Source organism: Triticum aestivum, chromosome 4B, assembly GCF_018294505.1.
Source record: "Triticum aestivum cultivar Chinese Spring chromosome 4B, IWGSC CS RefSeq v2.1, whole genome shotgun sequence".
In the NCBI taxonomy this organism is placed as follows: Eukaryota; Viridiplantae; Streptophyta; class Magnoliopsida; order Poales; family Poaceae; genus Triticum; species Triticum aestivum.
In genome coordinates this window covers 566,540,120-566,547,808 of record NC_057804.1, presented here as the reverse complement: position 1 = coordinate 566,547,808, position 7,689 = coordinate 566,540,120, and the positions used below count along the sequence as shown (strand labels likewise).

Here is a 7,689-nt window from a genome sequence, read left to right as displayed (position 1 = left end):
AGAGTCCGCTATTTCAATCTGGAGCTCCTCATCTGTGATTTCTCTGAATATCTGAATGCAACTCCAAGGTAAATTTCTTTGGTTATCTTTACGTAACATTTTTCCTGCTGGTTACACAGCGATACAAGATTGTAAAAATTAATTGTACCAATTCCCTATTTCTACATCTGACACATTTGTTTTCTTAGTATTTGCTTCAGGTCAAGTATTGGTGGAATCAAAAGTGCGCCGAATGCGGAACATAACTGTCATGTTTCATCATAATTTTTGCTGTGGGTTAATGCCCCATTTTATAGGGTACAATTTTAACTGTGTGCTTGTACCTTGGAACAGTAGCTACTGAGAGTTCCTTTAAGAACCAAACCAACCTCTTATAAAATGGTTAGCTAGGATGATGCTACCTGCATCCATCTGGACGTTCGACTCTTTGGCGTCTCATGGACGTTTGACTCTTTGGTGTCTCATATATGTGAATGATCCTTTAAGTGGAAGATGACATTCTCGTCAATAGCAAGCCACACAAGGCGAATTCATCAGTTTTGAAGCTCAACAACTCCGACTCAGTCTTCAATAGGCGATGTGTGTGTATGTGTGTGTTGGGGGGGGGGGGGGGGGGGGGGGGGGGGAGAAAAAGGAGATACACTAATGTTGCACAGGCTACGGATAAGCCTACAATGACATACTCCTACATATTATTGAAAATGATACCAAGAACCTCGCAAAAAAAATGATACCAAGAACTGACCATATCCATGTTATGATTCCGGTGGTCTTTTCAACAATCAATCATCAAAAGGGGATTGGCATAGTATTCAAGTAGCTAGCAAAAAACTTACATTGTAATATTTTGGGCACTGTTATCAACGGTGATTTGGATAGTATTCAAGTAGCTAGCAAAATGTTTCGTTCTGATATATGCAATGAATAAGAGAAATCGCTAACTAAAGTATGAGGATTTCTTACTAGTTATAAAGACTATCCAACTTACATACATAATCAACTAGTAGAATGCCCGTGCGTTGCTACGGGCCTTTTGAATTATTTGAGTATCTATACTGACAATTCAATGGTTTTTAGTATAAGATAAACTCCAATGAGGCCCTGGTCATATATTGACAACGGTTTTTTTAGTAAGAAGAATATTATAACCCACACATAATCAGATGATGCCACATTTGAGAATCCTCCAAAGAGTGTAATCATGCCCATGACATCACGTATGAGTTCATATTGACCAGTCCATGGTTTTTGGTATAAGATAAACTCCAATGAGGCCCCCGTCGTATATTATTCCAAGTGACAACGGTTTTTTAGCAAGAAAAATATTTATTACCCTCACATGATCAGACGCTGCAGCAATCGTCAATCCTTCAAAGAGTGCAATTAATCAAGCCCAGCCGCCGCTACCCTTGCATTGCAGGAATAAAGAAGACATTGTCAAACATTAGTTCTATTTCAGAAATGTGAGTTAATTCTCGCTCATGCTTATTTCCTCCTCGGTGGTTGTCATGTCTCTTCAAACCATCTTCTACTTGAGAATAGAAGTGACATATTTTTCTCCGCCCCTCCTTCCCCTTCATATCTGCTCTCTTCATCTGCACTTTCCTCCTTGGCAGTTGTCCTACCTCTTTAACCCTCTAATTTTGAGAAGACAAGTGACATCTTTTCCTCCACCCCTCATTTCCCTGCACATCGTCCATCTTTCTCTAGAATTGATGTCGCTTCAAAATATCTCATCTCGCTCTACAATCATAAAAGGAACATTATCTTGAAATCATAGGGAAAAAATAATCTAGCATGCTCTCTGTAATAGGAGCAGCACCGCAACCTGGAGCAAGATATTTTTCTATTTTAACAAATTTTATATAAAAAATAATTTTTATATTATCTATTAATGTGTATCTATCCGTACCATAATATTTTTAAATATTATGGAATTAGAGAAATTTACACGTTTTCTCATTCCATTCCCGTGGAGCTGGGCTGGATGAGAAGAAACTCTTATGTCCAGTTTTGCAGTAGTAATAGGACATTAAGCAGTAAAAAAATAGCATCTGATATGTGCAAGTGATGTCGAATGTACATAGGTGTAAATCGAAATCAAATTCTGATTGCAGGGCGCCTCTTGTTAGGTAGCCAAAAAGTGGAAAATTGAATAGAACTTGTTTCAAGTGCCCATTTGTTTCAAGGGAACAAAATAACAAGGAAAAAAATAGAGGTTGAATGACAGCAAGTGTCTTATTGTTCCTTTCCCTTCTTCAACCACATTGCACTCATCTACTTCATCGCTAATGCAAAAAACCCCGGATCAGCAATCAGACCATTCCGTCACAAACTGGTCACAAAGTGTAGTAAAAATAAATAAATTAAATGCAACAATTATATAGGGAAAGCTAACCTGAATACCAACATAGGTACACAGGTAGAAATCAAACTCATAATCTTTGAAATATGTGAACAAAGCAATTTAAGGACACCAAGGTTGAATAAAAAGACCGCGGCAATAGAAAATGAAAAGGCTAATGCACTCAAACAACTACTTCGACCTGAAGATGGAAAGAAACAACTCATCTAACACACACATACAATAACTGAATACTAATTTATTTTTTAACATGGAATAAAGTGGAAAAATATCTCAGTCAAAAACATAACTCGCACCTGAATAAGCATGGTGAATTAAATATCTTCAGAAGGAGGCCATTCCTTCACACAGTAACGGGCTTCGGGCTTCTGTTCTTCGTTTGACATAGCAAAAAGTCACAAACATGAAACTTACCGCTAGCAAAAGATTGTCCAGATATTTCTTGAGCACACAAATGGCATGTAATAAATGTGAACTTTAGAAAGTGCTAACATAAGAGCTATCAGGTCAATTTCATCTACAACAAGAACAAGCAAGGGTCAATACATAACAACTATTAGAAGCAAATTATCTTCCATCAGCCATTTGAAATTAACATCAAAATATTAGAAGTTCATGCATCATACATCTTAACCATGGGAAAGATAATGATTACTGCAGGTGCATGCGCATGTGCCAACTGAAGGTGATGCAGACCACCCCATCTTGCTCTCCTATGCTCCCTACAAAACAATCTAGTCAAGAGCAATGCAAAAATATTTAAATGTAAAAAATCAATTTTTGTAGATGATATGTTACAGATCAAACCGATCTTTTTAGGGTTCTAGATGAATCCAACAGTCTAGAGTTTATAGCCTGGACTTCTTTTTCTTGCAGAGTGGAGGCGCGGTAGAGGAAATTGACATGATTTTTTTCTAGCGATTCCATATAGGGCAGTTCACTAATTTAACCTGGTCTTCCTCCATCTCCCTCGGGTCGCCTTGTCGTGCTCAGCTATTATCGACAGACCCTTGTACAGGCCGCCACCGCATGTAGTCGTACACCAGAGCCAACACAAGATGGAAGAGTAGAACTGAAATATGAGAGTTGCCGCTGCTGCCCTTAGTCCGGCCGTCGCTCGCTCTCAATCGACCATAACTGCGTTGAACTGACGGGATTTTTGGGTGGGTCGCAGCTGCTGACCTACCAGTGGTGTTGAAATTATAGAAGATGCGCGCATGGCGGCCGGAAACATCCTTGTCTCCGCTAACGACGCTAAGATCGAAGTGTAACTTTTCTTTATTGGAACTGTGTCCCATAGTGATTTCATAAGATTGCACACTCTGCCGGTGGTGCATGTTCTCCTGCTCGCTCGCCTAGGTTTCCCCGCGCGCGCGCGCGCGAGAGAGAGAGAGAGAGAGAGAGAGAGAGAGAGAGAGAGAGAGTACGGAGGTACAAAATAGATGGGTTGACCAGTGTTTCGCATACCGGCTGAAAATCGGTGTATTCTAAAAACAAGTGTAAATATGTCCCAAAACCGACCATCCAAGCACTGAACTCAGTTACAACTGATTTTTTTGTACGGGTGCATGTTTTACAGGTGTTTGGGCTGAAAACGATGACCCAAGCGCGGCCTTAGCCTCATTAAGCAGGCAATTAGACAATGTTTGTTGACGACATGAATAGTGTAGCAACATGAAATTATATTAAAAACATAAGTCAGCAAGTTGCGGAACATAATTGAAGTGCGTCTACAATAGATTTAAGCAATGATGAATTGTGATATACCTTGCTTTTAGCCATTAACCTAAGCTATTACTTGGCATGGCAGAAACCTTTTCACTTGTTGTCATTAACACTGATGAAAAGAGACTGAGCCCGTGTATAAAAAGAAAACATTTAGAGAACGAAAGTTCATAGTCCTAAAGTGGAAAGGAGGGAAAATACAAAAATATTATTTAAGCGAAACAACATGATACATATATTTCATCCATGATATTTAAAATATCCTTCATAAGTATCATCCAACACACAACACAAACTGGACGACTCGTACTATCAGAAGGGTAAAAAAAGGCCGGCGTATTAGCTAATGAAATGTCTCTGAGAAAATAAAATTAGAGCAAATGGAAATTAAACACAATAGAAAAAAATATAGAAGTTATTAGGCTATTGAGAAGCAGTGTACTGTATTGTCTAACTCCACAAATTTACCTTTGTTTTACTATTAAGTCCAATGTTAAGTGAACTACTGAGCAATAGTAGAACGGTGGGGCAGAGTGTTGTCATGGAGCAAGGGATGTTTGCAACCATATAAAAAAAATCTGAATATCCATTGAGAAAGGATCTAAAGGAGCATGGACAACCTGCGAACAGCAATGCTAGAAGATGCAGTACGAAAGAAGACATGGATCTGAATCGGATAAACTCGCAGCGTGCAACCAATCTCTCCGAATATCTAGATACTGCCTTCCAAACTAAATACTTATAAAAAGAAGATTCAGTAATGGAGAAGAAAAAACATCATTGTATTGCGTGCTTGCATATTTGGTTCGTTGGATCCAGGTGCTGCTCTTAAAACAGAGGATTTGCAAGCATTTAAGGCCTTCTCTCAGTACCAAATTTTAAAGATATACATAACCTTGTGAGAAAATGTTCATCACATTTTTTCTCTTAGATGTTAGATAGATACTAAAATCTAACAAATTTTCATAGATCAATTGCAGTATTCTTCTGTCTAGTATCATTTGTTTGAGCTAATCAATGAATTATAGGTATCGATATTTAAAATGCTGGTTTGAACGTATCAGCATAGCATAGAGACAGAGAAGAAAGGACTTCACCTCAGTCCCCTTATCTTGCCCTTTTCCGATGCTGATTTGGCATCAGCCTCTCTAGCAGACATAGATTCCTTAATCAATAACAGCCTCTCAAGTCTCAAAGTGTGCATACTAATAAAATCCTTCTCGAGTGATTTCCTTGTTGCCATAATCAATCATGAACCTACTGTAGCAACATGAACAGTCAATACATATTAGTAGTCCACACAGAAATAAATATCACATACTCTTGCCGTCTCTCTCACACATGATGATCACATAATGTTGCTTCTGATAACTGATAGTCTTCTCCCGCAAACAAATATATCTTTACGATTGGGCTGCATATAATTAGGAGAACCTTATGGACCTCAAGGTGGGTGCAGAAAATTTTCAGCTCAATCTACCTTCCATCACTGGCACGACAAAAGAAAAAAAACGCTTAGCTGTGAATTTCATCGAGCATCTAACATATAATTCAGAGTAAATGTTGAGGACACTACATCATGTATTCAACTCATACAGGGGACCAAGATCCAACACATGATGATCACATAATGTTGCTTCTGATAAGAGACAGTCCTCTCCCTCAAACAAATACATCTTTACGATTGTGCTGCATACAATTAGGAGAACGTTATGGACCTCAAGGTGGGTGCAGAAATTTATCAGCTCAATCTACCTTCCATCACTGGGAAGACAGAAGAAAAATAATTCTGAATTTCACCGAGCATCTAACAAATAACTCAGAGTAAAGTTTGAGGACACAACATCATGTAATCAAATCGTACAGGGGCCCAAGATGACATTCATGGATAAAAAATATAGTAGTAAGGGTAATCTGTTGGATATTCCTTGTGCGTTCATCGGATCGATGCTGCTCCCAGTTCGTACATGGATCGACGTAGGAGTATGTCCTCATCGGGCACCGCAAGAATTTGCCTCTTGTCACCAATTTATTTGCAGTGTCGTTCTAATCAAACACTTGTACAGAACATTGCCTCCACCAGGTATCATTTCCCATCTACAATCTATAGATGGAAACCAACCCAAGTTACTGTTGTCGAACACAATCACTTCGCCATGGAATCGCTGGCGTTGCTGACAAAAAAAAAATCCGATCAAACACCATTTGATCAAGAAACTTAAAAAGCTACGTACAATCAACACAAACCAGGACAGATTCCGATGTGCACCCATTCTCGCGGGAGCCACGCCGAGGAGCCCGGCGTCGTGGGTGTTCCAGCCGGCACCGAGTGGGTCATCCCAAAGCTTTGTATCCACCTCTAGGGAATATGATGGCGGGGGAGAGGTGATGGTCATCGATACTTCACTCCATCACAGACCACAAACAAGGGGATGGCGGGGACGCGAGCAGGCGGTTGGTGATGGTAGAAGAAGACGGTGAGGCGGCGGCGTTGCTCGCGGTCGGTCGAGGAGGAGAGCCTCGGGTACCAGTATTGATTGAGTGGGGGTGGAGGAGATCCAGCGGTGCTGCCGTCGCTCGAGGTCGCCGCCCCGCCGAGATTGGAGGCGCCATCTAGATCGGGGGCAAAGAGACGAGAGGAGGCGGGGTGGGAGGAAAGGCTTGCGGTGGCCGCGATCGAGGGGATCGACCTAGGACAAAATGATAGTTCGAGGGGATGGAGGGGAGCGGTGTTCTATGGGATTTTTTTTCATGCGTGGTGATATGGTTTATTTTGGGAGCTAAGTATGGAAGGGGATCGGTGGGAGAAATAAATCGGAGAGGGAGTTGATCTATTTGGAAGGTGATCTCATGTATATAGTATTATTTCTGAATTCTTAATCACCAAATATTTACATGATTGAATTGAATCGACAACTAATCAAAGCAAGCACGAATAAATGGAAGGAGTATCAAACACGATTCGGTTTTAAGTGCGAAAAAGAAAAAATTAACGTGGGATGGGTGGTGGAAGGTGAGACGAAAATAAACCGGACGAAAATTAACCGGACGAAGACTATTCAACCAACTCGTCCATTAGAAGTAGAGATTGGAGGTTTATGTCATCTTTCCTTGAATTAAAGGTGCAACCGAATATAATATTTTTATCAAGCACTGTATAAAACTGAATGTATTATCTTCTGTAGAATACGTGATAAAAAAGATGAGCGTCATGAGCAGCTTCAGGTCATGTGCTCACGAAGTCAAACGTGCACCTAGTGGGGCACATAACTATCATCATTCTTGGGACTGCATTACTCAAAACAACTTGGTATGCTCACTATAAACTTCGGCCAATTTCTTTTCTATTTTTTTCTACTCTTACATACATAATCAAATTTTAAATTAATCATTGTACTCCTATATATATGCCCACAGGGCTCAAACAATAAAAATCGACTCCACCACATCCTTATCCTTTAACAAGGTATCAGCCTAACCCATCCAAACCCTAGCCACCGCCGTCACCGCTTCCACTCCGCGCCGCCCTCGGGGCGGTTGGTCTCCATAATCACCACCAGGGGTTGTGCCACCTGTATCTAGAGTTCGTCCGTCGGTCA

The 7,689-nt window shown here is 40.4% G+C and overlaps 1 long non-coding RNA gene across 1 annotated transcript; it reads right to left on the bottom strand.

Moving 5' to 3' along the window:
* Positions 1–2,506: 2,506 nt before the first annotated feature.
* LOC123089222 (uncharacterized) lies at positions 2,507–6,766 on the bottom strand. The gene is made up of 4 exons (XR_006442236.1): positions 6,338–6,766; positions 5,667–6,264; positions 5,188–5,579; positions 2,507–3,087 (listed from the first exon to the last, which is right to left on the bottom strand). It is a non-coding gene; the product is annotated as an uncharacterized lncRNA (long non-coding RNA).
* Between the last annotated feature and the right edge of the window lie 923 nt (positions 6,767–7,689).